The sequence below is a fragment of the Bombina bombina genome, chromosome 4 (genome assembly GCF_027579735.1).
Source record: "Bombina bombina isolate aBomBom1 chromosome 4, aBomBom1.pri, whole genome shotgun sequence".
NCBI lineage: Eukaryota > Metazoa > Chordata > Amphibia > Anura > Bombinatoridae > Bombina > Bombina bombina.
Window position 1 is genome coordinate 1,113,506,797 of NC_069502.1, and position 14,955 is coordinate 1,113,521,751.

Here is a 14,955-nt window from a genome sequence, read left to right on the forward strand (position 1 = left end):
TTTAAGGACAATGCCCATACAAATGCCCCTTTAGGGGCAATGAGTGGATTAGATATTTTAGAGTTAGGTCATTTTTATTTTGGGGGTTGAGTGGGTGGGGGGGGGGTTACTGTTAGGGGTTAATTTGTATTTTTTTATGGAAAAGAGATGATTTCTTCAGGGCAATGCCCTACAAAAGGCCCTTTTAATAGCTATTGGTAGTTCAATGTTAGCTTAGGGGGTGTTTAGGGGGTGGGTCATTAATACAGCTATACAAATGCATGCTTTCAATCAAACAAACTGGGAACAAGTCAGGGTTCACAGACTTATGTAATCACCCTAGACATATACAATACATGGAAGGGGACTGCACTCACAGACCGGACCAGGTACACATCCCATAACCCTGCATGCACAGCCCTGAGTGCTCAATAGCACTCTCAGGAAGCTGTGCTGTCTCCAGAGTCACAGGCAGTTAACCCCAGAGAAGTCTGGATGCAAGGTCTATAGGGAAAATTACAGAATAAATTAATACAACACACAGGGAAAGTCCAGCACTCGCTTACAAGCTCTCAGCTAAGATTAAAAGCAAAACTGGAAGAGTTAGTTACCGCATCTGGCAAAATGGGACAAGCCCAGGTACCACGTCAAGGTCTCTTCCAAAACCTGGGTCCCTAATACAAAACAAACTGGGAACAAGTCAAGGTTCACAGACTTATGTAATCACCCTAGACATATACAAAATACAGAAGGGGACTGCACTCTCCGACTGGCCCGGGTACACATCCCATGACCCTGCAACATGCTCAGCCCTGGGTGCTCAATAGCACTCTCAGGAAGCTGTGCTGTCTCCAGAGTCAAAGGCAGTTAACCCCAGACAAGTCTGGGTGCAAGGCCCATAGGAAAAATTACAAAATGAATTAATATAACACACAGAGAAAGTCCAGCATTCACTTACAAGCTCTCAGCTAAGATTAAAAGCAAAACTGTAAAAGATAGTTGGGACAAGCCTGTGAACCCTGACTTGTTCCCAGTTTGTTTAATTGAAAGCATGCATTTGTATGGCTGTATTAGGGACTCAGGTTTTAGAAGAGACCTTGACGTGGTACCTGGGCTTGTCCCATTTGGTCAGATGTGGTAACTTCCAGTTTTGCTTTTAATCTTAGCTGATAGCTTGTAAGCGAGTGCTGGACTTTCTCTGTGTGTTGTATTAATTTATTTTGTAATTTTCCCTATGTGCCTTGCACCGAAACTTGCCTGGGGTTAACTGCCTGTGACTCTGAAGACAGCACAGCTTCCTGAGAGTGCTATTGCAATGCCGCCCCCTGCAGATTCATGGACAATCGGCCACTAGCAGGGGGTGTCAATCAACCCAATCGTTTTCGATTGGGTTGATTTTTATCCGCGGCCTCAGAGCAGGCGGATAAGTTATGGAGCAGCCATCTTTAGACTGCTGCTTCATAGCTTCTGTTTCTGGCAAGCCTGAGGGCTCACATGGAAACAGGGGTATCAAGCTCTATACGGAGCTTGATAAATCGTCCCCTTTGTGATTTGGGGGTTGGCAGATTAGGGGTTAATACATTTATTAGTTATTGCGGTGGGGGTATGGCGGTTTAGAAGTACATATTGCGCATGTGTTAGGTGTTTGTTACGGTGTGTATATACTCAGCGCAAGGCTTGCTGTGCCTGCCTATGTGTGGTGAAGTGAATATGGAGTAAAATGTCTCCATTTTCATTGCGTATGTCCTTACGCTGAATATGTGATACCGACTTACGACGCTGGTTCTATGTTAGTTTATGGGAGTAGAAACAGCGGCCGACGAGTAAAATATATGTTCCGCATTTGTATGTGGCGACATATAAGTGATAACTACATCCGTCTAATAACAGCCGGCGCTGGATTTTGTGGGCGACACCGCAAATGTGATCGAGCCCTTGAAATGTATTCATGGGCATTTCAGTTTTGGCTTCCATGCAGTCTGAAACATTCTTTTACTAGCAGTTTGCTTATATTCCAACATTTACCAAAGACTGTCCTCAATGGGGGACTGCTGGTTTAATCAGAGTTTTCTTGGTGCTGCAAACCAGGGACACATCATGGTGTAGACAGTCCTATGTGTCGAGTTGGTGAACTGGTTAGGAATGGGTGGGTCATGGGTGTGGCTAGCACACATATGTCCTCTAGCGGACAAATAAATTATACAACCTAAAAATTCATAAAAAAATAAACTTTACAATTTTTCTAAGTTCTTATTAAAAAACAATGTACAAAGTATCAGCTATTAATACAGACATAGAACACAATATGGCAAATTGTTACAAAAATATCGACATATCCAATTCTTTATTCATACCTGCTTTTAAAGATATAATAATAAAAACTGTGGATAATGGAGGGGCTATGACTGTGATTAATAAATCTATGTATGTGACAGAAATTAGGAAGCAATTGTCACATAGGGAGGTATAAAAGTAGTTACTATGTGATTCAACTCATTAAATACAAGAAATATGGGGAGTGGTGGCTTAAGAACTACAAATAGAAATTATTTCAAAAGATGTAGCACAGTTCCTTGTTAAAGAACATCCATGTTTACCTGTTTTCTATATACTCCGTAAGGTGCACAAAAGGCTGGATAATCCACCAGGCCGGCCAGTTGTAGGTGGGATGTATTCTGTATTTTCCAGTATAGCTATTTTGCTTGATAGGATCTTGCAGCCATTTGTGTATCTTTCTAATTCTTTCAATTTATTTTCTTAAAAACTCTTAGACCAAAGAGTATAGTTTTTACACTCACAATAGATCCTGTAAGACAAGTTCATGCACCTCAAGACATCTGATCTGTTTTTGTGTAGTGAAGTTTTATGGGGCAGCATGTGAAGTTAATCTCCACCTATACAGATTGTGACAATGTATTAACAGGAATCACATTAGCTGATAGATGATAGACGTGTCGAGAGCAGAGACTTGAAGGCAAAAGTATAAGGGACAACTGAAGAACCTATAAGTAGGACAAACACTGTAATTTCTGTTCTGTGTGTTTTTGTCTACTTGTCAAGTTATTCATGTGATTAATGGTGAGCAAAATAAGCGCTCTGCTATAAAAAGAAAATGTATTTACATCTCAGAATACTAGGTAACCCACTATTTACTCATGATGTTTTTTATTTTATCTACACATTATTATTATTTGTATGATTTTTATTTTTAAAGGACCAGTAAACACAGCAGATTTGCATAATCAACAAATGCAAGATAACAAGACAATACAATAGCATTTACTCTGAATTTCAAATGAGTAGTAGATTATTTTCTAACACATTTCAAAGTTATGTATATTTCCACTCCCCCTGTACCATGTGATAGCAATCAGCCAATCACAAATGCATATACGTATAGTCTGAGTTCTTGCACATGCTCAGTAGGAGCTGGTGACTCAAAAAAAGTGTAAATATAAAAGACTGTGCACTTTTTTTTAATGGAAGTAAATTGGAAAGTTGTTTAAAATTACATGCTGTATCTGAATCATGAAAATATAATAAAACCTGAGTGTCCCTTTAATAATAATACTAATACATTTATTTATTGCTACATTTGAAAGAGGGAACCTCAAAATGTATTAGTCATAAATAAATGTAATTTCCTCAGGCTTGTGCAGGCTTGATCCTCTCCACCAAGAGAGTCTTGCAACATGTCTCTAGCAGCCAGTAAGTATATCAACTATGCATTTCTAGGTACTTTCAATTTAAAATGTAAAATTAATACAGTTGTTACTTTACCTTTTTACACACAAAATATAGCTTTAACGCATGTTTTTTTCTGCTCTTTCCTATGCATTGTGGAACATTTTGAGTTCAGTACCTCTGTAAGACACAGTGCCAGATTACAAGTGGAGTGCTAATTAACACTCCCGTTCTGCCCCAGAGGGCAGTCTATGTTTAAAAAATACAAAAGCTAAAGTTGCAAAAAATAAAAAAGTAAAATTACAGAAAAAAATAAACAAAGCTATCCAAAATCTAAAACTAAACTACCAATAGCCCTTAAAAGGGCCTTTTGTAGGGTATTGTCCTAGGTTAAACAGCTCTTTTACTTAAAAAAATTACCAATTACCCCCTAACAGTAAACCCTCCCAACCAACCCCCCCAAAATGAAAAAAGCTAACACTAAAAAAAACTAAACTACCCATTGCCCCATAAGGGGAATTTGTATGGGCATTGCCCTTAAAAGGGCATTCAGCTCTTTTACTGCCCTTAAAAGGCAGTAAAATCCCTAATCTTAAAAAAATAAAAAATAAAAATCCTAAAACTAACTCCCAAATAGCTACTCACCGTTCCTGAAGTCCGGCGGAGAAGGTCTTCCAGGTGGCTCAGTCATCTTCTATCTTCATCCTTTGCGAAAGCGGCACGGAGCGGAGGTGCGGAGCAGTCTTCCCTGATGCGCGGATCTGGAGCGGCGGTGTTCAGCGGCGGTGATCCTCGGCGTCATGGAGGCTCCTCTTCATCCGATGTCCGTCGCACACTGAAAATTGAATGCAAGGTACCAGAGGCGTAACTAGAAGCCTCAGGGCCCCGGTGCAGGAATCCATGAAGGGCCCCCACTCAACTTGCAATATATGTTGATTGGAGTAGCCATGTTAGTCCAGAGATTTAGATATCAAAATAACAAGAATATTGCATTGAGCAATGATACTTTTTTATTGGACTAACTATACATTTATAAGTTGACAAGCTTTCGGAAGAGTTCCTTCCTTTATCAAGTCTAAAGCAATACTGACCAATTCAATGGAATTTACAGATTGTATCTTAAAACACAGAATAGCTAAGAAGACAGTGCAGGGAGAGGAGGGGGTGTCGTAAAAATCATGAGGGGGGCTTAGGTAACAGGCAGACAGTGTCCAGTGTAGGAGAACAGACAGGGGAAATATATAGCTATACATAGAGCATATACTGACATAAAGTTATATATCAACATTGAATCAATATCTATAAAGATGTGAAATTGTATATACAGGGGGAATACAAAAGTTAAAAAAGACAAAAGTGTGGACATAGGCTTACCTGTGTACCTATGTATAAAGAATGTGGAATATACAATGTAATTGACTAAATGAAAGTACATTACAAAAATTTTTGATAATGTGTTAAGAATCCAGAGTCCACATTTAGTCCAGAATTAAACAGGTTGAAGTGCATTATCATTTTCATTTCAAAGGTTTTTCTTTCCATGGTGTTTTTGAAGTTGCCTCTGAGAATTTTGATTTTGAGGTTTTGGATGGAGTGGTCAGGTTGGGTGAAATGGTGACCAACAGGGGTGCAGTATTTTGTTTCACAGTGGTTTTTGATTGAGTGTCTGTGTAAGTTCATTCGAAGGTGCAGTTTTTGGCTTGTTTCTCCAATATAGCATCCCAATTCACATTCAGTGCAATGTATCATGTATACCACATTTGCAGATATACATGAATATGCCCCTTTAATGTTATAAGATTTATTATTGTGATTTGCTGTGCTGCTTTCACAAACGTGTTGACACAGGTTGCAGAGTGCTTTATAGCAGCACTTGGTTCCATTCTGAGTGTTCTTTTTCTCAAGGGGTAGCTTCCTATGTACCAGTTTCTGCTTTAGGTTAGGTGGCTGTCTGTATGCCAGAATTGGGGGTTTTGGAAAGATTTTTTTGAGTGTGGGATCCTCTAAGAGTAGTGGCTGTAAGTCTTTTATTATTTTTCGTATCCCTTCCACAGCAGGGTTGTATTTGACTACTAGTGGGATACGTGATATGTTTTTCTTCTCCCTGTATTGTAGTAAGTGTTCACGTGGAGTATTGAGGGCAGAGTTAATTTTTTTATTTATAATCCTTGTTTTGTAACCTTTTTCTCTGAATGATTGGGACAGTGTGATGAGGTGTTTGTCACGGTCCTTGGTATCTGAGCAAATTCTGTGGTATCTTGTAGCCTGACTGTAGATTATGGATTTTTTAATGTGATTGGGGTGGGAACTGGAGCTGTGGAGGTAGCTGCATCTATCTGTTGGTTTCCTGTATACAGATGAGTGCAGTTTTCCATTTGTGATGGATATTGTTGTATCCAGGAAGCTGACACAGTCTCTAGAAAAGTTCATTTTAAGCATGATTGATGCATGAAATAGATTAAATGATTTATGAAAATGTTCAAGGTTTTTTTCTCCTTCTGTCCATATGATGAAAATATCATCGATGTAGCAAAAGTATTTGAAGGGTTTGTGAGGGTGAGTGGCTAGGAATCTCTGCTCTAAGTCAGCCATGAAGAGGTTTGCGTACTGTGGTGCCATTTTGGTGCCCATGGCTGTTCCCATGGTTTGTAAGTAGATGGAGTGGTTGAAGATGAAATAATTGTGAGTAAGTATAAATTCTGTAAGTTTACTGACTGTAGAAGCTGGACAAACTGGTGCCCTCTAACCCTAGCATAGGGACATTCTACATGCTCCCAAAAATCCACAAACCAGGGAACCCAGGAAGACCAATAATAACAGGCATGGACACTCTGACTGAGCAACTATCGGGCCTAGTGGAAAATATTTTTAAGCCCTTAGTTATTAACACCACTAGCTTTATAAAGGACACCACTGATTTTCTTAACAAAATCAGCCAGATAACAGAATTGCCAGAGGATAATATACTTGTGACAATGGATGTGGAATCCCTGTACAGCAATATTCCACATAAAGATGGTATTGATGCCTGCTTAAACTTTCTTTCCTCCAACAGCCCTAACCAGACATATAGTGCTTCTACAGTCAGTAAACTTACAGAATTTATACTTACTCACAATTATTTCATCTTCAACCACTCCATCTACTTACAAACCATGGGAACAGCCATGGGCACCAAAATGGCACCACAGTACGCAAACCTCTTCATGGCTGACTTAGAGCAGAGATTCCTAGCCACTCACCCTCACAAACCCTTCAAATACTTTCGCTACATCGATGATATTTTCATCATATGGACAGAAGGAGAAAAAAACCTTGAACATTTTCATAAATCATTTAATCTATTTCATGCATCAATCAAGCTTAAAATGAACTTTTCTAGAGACTGTGTCAGCTTCCTGAATACAACAATATCCATCACAAATGGAAAACTGCACTCATCTGTATACAGGAAACCAACAGATAGATGCAGCTACCTCCACAGCTCCAGCTCCCACCCCAATCACATTAAAAAATCCATAATCTACAGTCAGGCTACAAGATACCACAGAATTTGCTAAGATACCAAGGACCGTGACAAACACCTCATCACACTGTCCCAATCATTCAGAGAAAAAGGTTACAAAACAAGGATTATAAATAAAAAAATTAACTCTGCCCTCAATACTCCACGTGAACACTTACTACAATACAGGGAGAAGAAAAACATATCACGTATCCCACTAGTAGTAAAATACAACCCTGCTGTGGAAGGGATACGAAAAATCATAAAAGACTTACAGCCACTACTCTTAGAGGTTCCCACACTCAAAAATATCTTTCCAAAACCCCCAATTCTGGCATACAGACAGCCACCTAACCTAAAGCAGAAACTGGTACATAGGAAGCTACCCCTTGAGAAAAAGAACACTCAGAATGGAACCAAGTGCTGCTATAAAGTACTCTGCAAACTGTGTCAACACGTTTGTGAAAGCAGCACAGCAAATCACAATAATAAATCTTATAACATTAAAGGGGCATATTCATGTATATCTGCAAATGTGGTATACATGATACATTGCACTGCATGTGAAATGGGATGCTATATTGGAGAAACAAGCCAAAAACTGCACCTTCGAATGAACTTACACAGACACTCAATCAAAAACCACTATGAAACAAAATACTGCACCCCTGTTGGTCACCATTTCACCATTTCACCCAACCTGACCAATCCATCCAAAACCTCAAAATCAAAATTCTCAGAGGCAACTTCAAAAACACCATGGAAAGAAAAACCTTTGAAATGAAAATGATAATGCACTTCAACCTGTTTAATTCTGGACTAAATGTGGACTCTGGATTCTTAACACATTATCAAAATTTTTTGTAATGTACTTTCATTTAGTCAATTACATTGTATATTCCACATTCTTTATACATAGGTACACAGGTAAGCCTATGTCCACACTTTTGTCTTTTTTTAACTTTTGTATTCCCCCTGTATATACAATTTCACATCTTTATATATATTGATTCAATGTTGATATATAACTTTATGTCAGTATATGCTCTATGTATAGCTATATATTTCCCCTGTCTGTTCTCCTACACTGGACACTGTCTGCCTGTTACCTAAGCCCCCCTCATGATTTTTACGACACCCCTTCCTCTCCCTGCACTGTCTTATTAGCTATTCTGTGTTTTAAGATACAATCTGTAAAATCCATTGAATTAGTCATTATTGCTTTAGACTTGATAAAGGAAGGAACTCTTCCGAAAGCTTGTCAACTTATAAATTAATTTTATTATTGAACAACAACCATGTTCTCAATGAACCCAAAAAACTCATTAATATCAAAGCTGAATAGTTTTGGAAGTAGTTTTTAGTTTGTTTTTAGTTATAGCTATTTTAGGGGGATATCTGTGTGTGCAGGTGACTATTACTGTGCATAATTATTAGGCAACTTAACAAAAAACAAATATATACCCATTTCAATTATTTATTTTTACCAGTGAAACCAATATAACATCTCAACATTCACAAATATACATTTCTGACATTCAAAAACAAAACAAAAACAAATCAGTGACCAATATAGCCACCTTTCTTTGCAAAGACACTCAAAAGCCTGCCATCCATGGATTCTGTCAGTGTTTTGATCTGTTCACCATCAACATTGCGTGCAGCAGCAACCACAGCCTCCCAGACACTGTTCAGAGAGGTGTACTGTTTTCCCTCCTTGTAAATCTCACATTTGATGATGGACCACAGGTTCTCAATGGGGTTCAGATCAGGTGAACAAGGAGGCCATGTCATTAGATTTTCTTCTTTTATACCCTTTCTTGCCAGCCACGCTGTGGAGTACTTGGACGAGTGTGATGGAGCATTGTCCTGCATGAAAATCATGTTTTTCTTGAAGGATGCAGACTTCTTCCTGTACCACTGCTTGAAGAAGGTGTCTTCCAGAAACTGGCAGTAGGACTGGGAGTTGAGCTTGACTCCATCCTCAACCCCAAAAGGCCCCACAAGCTCATCTTTGATGATACCAGCCCAAACCAGTACTCCACCTCCACCTTGCTGGCGTCTGAGTCGGACTGGAGCTCTCTGCCCTTTACCAATCCAGCCACGGGCCCATCCATCTGGCCCATCAAGACTCACTCTCATTTCATCAGTCCATAAAACCTTAGAAAAATCAGTCTTGAGATATTTCTTGGCCCAGTCTTGACGTTTAAGCTTGTGTGTCTTGTTCAGTGGTGGTCGTCTTTCAGCCTTTCTTACCTTGGCCATGTCTCTGAGTATTGCACACCTTGTGCTTTTGGGCACTCCAGTGATGTTGCAGCTCTGAAATATGGCCAAACTGGTGGCAAGTGGCATCTTGGCAGCTGCACGCTTGACTTTTCTCAGTTCATGGGCAGTTATTTTGCGCCTTGGTTTTTCCACACGCTTCTTGCGACCCTGTTGACTATTTTGAATGAATCGCTTGATTGTTCGATGATCACGCTTCAGAAGCTTTGCAATTTTAAGAGTGCTGCATCCCTCTGGAAGATATCTCACTATTTTTGACTTTTCTGAGCCTGTCAAGTCCTTCTTTTGACCCATTTTGCCAAAGGAAAGGAAGTTGCCTAATAATTATGCACACCTGATATAGGGTGTTGATGTCATTAGACCACACCCCTTCTCATTACAGAGATGCACATCACCTAATATGCTTAATTGGTAGTAGGCTTTCGAGCCTATACAGCTTGGAGTAAGACAACATGCATAAAGAGGATGATGTGGTCAAAATACTCATTTGCCTAATAATTCTGCACTCCCTGTATATATATATATATATATATATATATATATATATATATATATATAAACTATATTATACATTAAAAAAATATATATTATATATATTATATTATTTATCCCTCTTTAAAAAAAAAAAAAGAACAAAACAAAAAAGAAAAGAAAACATTTTTCTATGTTTTTATTTTAATGTATATTTTCCTTTTTCTGTTTTTTAAAATCTTTAGAACAAATCCATTGCAAAAGCCATACTAGAAAACAGCACAAGAGTTCATCCACCATGATATAAATAAAAAATGGAACTGTCCTAATATTGTAGCCAAGAGACAGACATACAAACATATACACATGCGCTCACACAAGCACACATATACATATACACACACACGTACACCCACAGACATACATACATACTCGCACAAGCACACACACTCACACATACACACATGCGCACACACGCACTTACTCATACATACATACATACATACACACACTCAAGCACACACAGACACACATGCACACCTACGTACACACACAGTCACACAAGTACAGAACAAACACATATACATACACAAGTATGCCTGACATCCTAAAATTAAAAAACAAAATGGCATAAAAATAGACATAAGCGTAATAATATAAATAGTGGGAAATAATGAACATAACTTTATTATAAATGTATCCTTGTATTGCAAATAACAATATACTTAAAAGAAAAAAAAAGGTTTGCATGAGCTTTATCTATGCTGGCGAGTTTTGGATAATGGGGCTCTTAGACTCATAAAGTCTGTGGCCCATATTTATCAAGCTCCGGAAATCAACCCGATCGAGTACGATTGGGTTGATTGACACCCCACTGCTGGCGGACGATTGGCCGCGAGTCAGCAGGGGGTGGCGTTGCACCGGCAGCTCTTGTGAGCTGTTGGTGCAATGTTAAATGCGGAGAGCGTATTGCTCTCCGCATTTAGCGAGGTCTTGCGGACCTGACCGCACTTTCGGATCAGGTCCGCAAGACCTTTGATAAATAGGGGCCTTTGTCCTCATTTCACTTTATTATTATTATCGGTTATTTGTAGAGCGCCAACTTACTTTCTGACTTTCTATCCCTACTCTGTGTTTTAATTTGTAAACGCTATCTATAAATCAATATTACTTTTACCTCAGACCTGAGTAAGACAGGGAACTCATGAAAGCTTTTCTCTTATCATGCATTACTACTACTTACTGCAATAGTAGATGTTGGTATCTTCAACATAAAGTAATACTGTTTTATATCTTTATATAAAGTTATTTTTATTTAGTACCAACAATTATCAGTTGCCCATTATAGAATATAATTGAAGACCTGTTTTGTTAGCTCTACATAAGGATTAATGACATTATTGAAAGAAGTAAAATCCTTTTGTAAGTAAATAAGAGCGACATACAGGTATAACTTTATTGGATACAACTGAAAGCTTTCAGGACACTGAGGTCCCTTCCTTAGGCATTCTAATAAGGCCTGACAAGGGACCTCAGTGTCCTGAAAGCTTTCAGTTCTATCCCCTATTAGCTATTAAATGTGTCACCTGTTTGTCGCTCTTATGTCTATCTTCTACCCCCACAAACAACTTTCTAATTTACTTCTATTATCTAATCTGTTTAATTCTCTTGGTATTATTTGTTGAAGGCGCAGCAATGCACTACTACTAGTTTCTAACTAAACACATGGGTGAGCCAATCACATTCAATATATCTATGCAGCCACCAATCAACAGTTAGAACCTAAGTTCTCTGGAGCTCATGAACTTTCCTAGATAAAGAGACAACAATTAGTCTAGTGTAATCACTGTGTAATTAGTTCTTACACAGCATATTTTATATTTTTCTGGTCCTTATTCCCTGGACCGGCCACTGTATTTACGAACAATTCCTGCGTTTCCTTTCTAGCTTCTCACACTGTACTATACAGACTGACTATAGTGAGTAGCTGACGTATAGTGAATCAACGCCCCCTTGTTCACTCTGCGCACCCCCCCGATATTTGATCATTACCATCACTGACGATTGGGACGAATAACTCTCCCTTTGCCAGACTGAGACATTTTGTTATATCATTTTTTAGTTAAGCCATTTAGGAGCTTTATATGTTTCTGATGTTATCCCCCCTTATCCGTATGTAGCGCAGCTAGTCATGCCCATTTTGACATAACGTCACGTCACTGATTGTCAATCACGCCCCCATGTTTACATACCAGCCATATGCCATTGGCCCATCATATATTACTCCCACTATTACACTGTTCCATGCCTCCCTCTACACTTATGATTCCCGATCACTACTGTTACTGATAGTCTTGCCCACTCTGACACTACGCCACGTCCTAGACTGTGATCCACGCCCCTATGTTTTCATACTAGCCACACGCGATTGGCTGATCATGTCTCACACCCTTACTCTCCCTGATCTAAGCCTTCCTGTCTACCTATGATACCCGATCGCAACTACTAATGATACTTGTGACGGCTTTTTCTTGCACTACTGCAATTTTAGTCACCTTGCAGTCTTTTCCTATTTTTTTATTTCTTAGTTAGGTCTCCTATTGATCTCACCTAATGTGTATTCCCATATGCAGCGTAGTCAGTTACGCCCCCCTCTGACACCATCTCACTTACGAAACCAATATAACAATGTTATTTATGTTATATATGCATTTTATTAATATTTTTAAACCTCTGTTGTCAACAGTTTTTTAGTCAATGGCCATATATATAAACTATACCAACATTGTAGAACAGAAACAGCTTATTGCCCAAGAGAGGCTTATACCATTCAATCTCTGCCTTGGGGCTCAGTGTATTATTACATATTTTTGCACAGCTAAACAAAATTATGTAATGTTTTATAATATATTATTTAAATATGTGTATATCAATAATATGTTGTTTTTAGCAAGTGATTGTCTGCATGACCTATATTAATGTATACTTATTGTATTTTTAATCAACTTTTGTATTACTGACTTCACTATTTGTATATTGGTATGCCCCATTAGGGGTGTGGGAATTTTTCTGATCATAGATTGGTATCACTTATTTTAAATATGGCAGCTTAGAGAATGTTTGTATAGCCTGATGAAACAGTGTGTTACACTGAGAAACGCGTTGCTGTTGTTTTTATTGTTATTAAATTTTTATACATTTTTAACTCTCTATCTGCTGCCGACTACACTTTTTCTTTTTTGAGCTTTGGCCTGATATATCCATTTGGCACCTTCCCAAGTATCTTGTCGGACTCTCTGTTGGATCTCTGGTGCACTGATCCACACCTACTATATTTCTTGGGTATCCCTGGACTCTCCCTGGTGAGACGTGGACCTCCATCAGTGAAATCTATCCATTGCGGTCTACCGGACGACATGTGGTTCCGGACTGCGATTACTGCACTCTTATGTGCGCCACAACTTGTGAGTAGGATTCCTTTGATCATACTGTTGCTTTATTTTTATCTCATATGATCTGCACCATGTGGCGCCCTCTATCTATTGTCTCCTAGATTTTCCTAGATAAACCTTTCAGCAAAAGATAACAAGAGAAGGAAGCAAATTAAATATAAGTAAATTGGAAAGTTGTTTAAAATTGTATTCTCTATCTGAATCATGAAAGAAAAATGGGGTTTCATGTCCCTTTAATGTTAGGTTATATTTGAGTGTAACTTAGTATTGGGGTTAATTTAGGGGCTGTTAGGTTAAGAGGCTTAGTAATTAAATTATTTATTTGCATTGTGGGGGGTTGGCGGTTTAGGAGTTAATAGGTTAATTAGATTTATTGCAATGTGGGGGTTTAGTGGTTTAGGGGTTAATAGGTTAATTAGGTTTAATGCGATGTGGGAGTTTGTCGGTTTAGGGGTTAATAGGTTAATTAGATTTATTGCGATGTGGTTGTTTGGCGGTTCAGAGTTTAAGATTTTAATTGTTATTTGTGGATAAGGGGCTAATTACTTTATTATTTTGCGATGTGGGGGTTTGCGGTTTAGGTGTTTGTTAATACTTTGTGCGGGAGGTTAGGTTTTTTTGTTATACTTCGTGCGTGCGATTACTTGTTTTTTATTTATTTCTTGCAGGCGGTTATGTGTTTTTTCGTTATTTCGTGCGGTTGCATGTTTTTTTTTAAGGCTTCAGGTTTGGCTACACTGCACCCAGGTGGATTCCGAAAATGGCAGGGTGGATTCTTTCACCACCCTGCCATTTTCGGAATCCACCTGGATGCTGAAATCCTATTGGCTGATTTGAACAGTCAATAGGATTTCAGTAGCTCTCATCCTATTGGCTGATTTGAATTTGAAGAATTAAATCAGCCAATAGGAATGCAAGGGATGCCATATTTAAACCCGTACTTTGAATTCACTATTCAGTGTACAGCGGCGATTGTACGAAGAGGATCCTCCACGCACCATGGCTCTGCAGTCGCCGGTCCTGCTCCGTGCTCATCTCCGCTTCGCGCCAGCTTGGTCCTGAATGAAGAAGGAAGTGGTCTTCACTTGGAAGATGTCTTTCGCTTGGAAGACTTTACCGCCTGAAACAGGACCTTCTCCGCCGGACTTCAGGAACGGTGAGTACCTATTTGGGGGTTAAGAGTTAATTTTTGTTATTATTTGATCGCATTTGGCGGTGAAATGGTGGCATGAAATATATGGGCCTAAATCAATACTTTGGGTTGTCTACTAAAAAAAAATATATATATACATGTGAAGGGTTATTCAGGGATTCAAGACAGATATCAGTGTTACAATGTAACTATCGCTAATTTTGAAAAAAAAATGGTATGAAAATAGCAAAGTGCTTTGTACTTATTGCCCTATAACTTGCAAAAAAAAAGCAAAGAACATGTAAACATTGGGTATTTCTAAACTCAGGACAAAATTTATAAACTATTTAGCATGGGTGTTTTTGATGGTTGTAGATGTGTAATAGATTTGGGGGGTCAAAGTTAGAAAAAGTGTGTTTTTTTTCCATTTTTCATCATATTTTATAAAA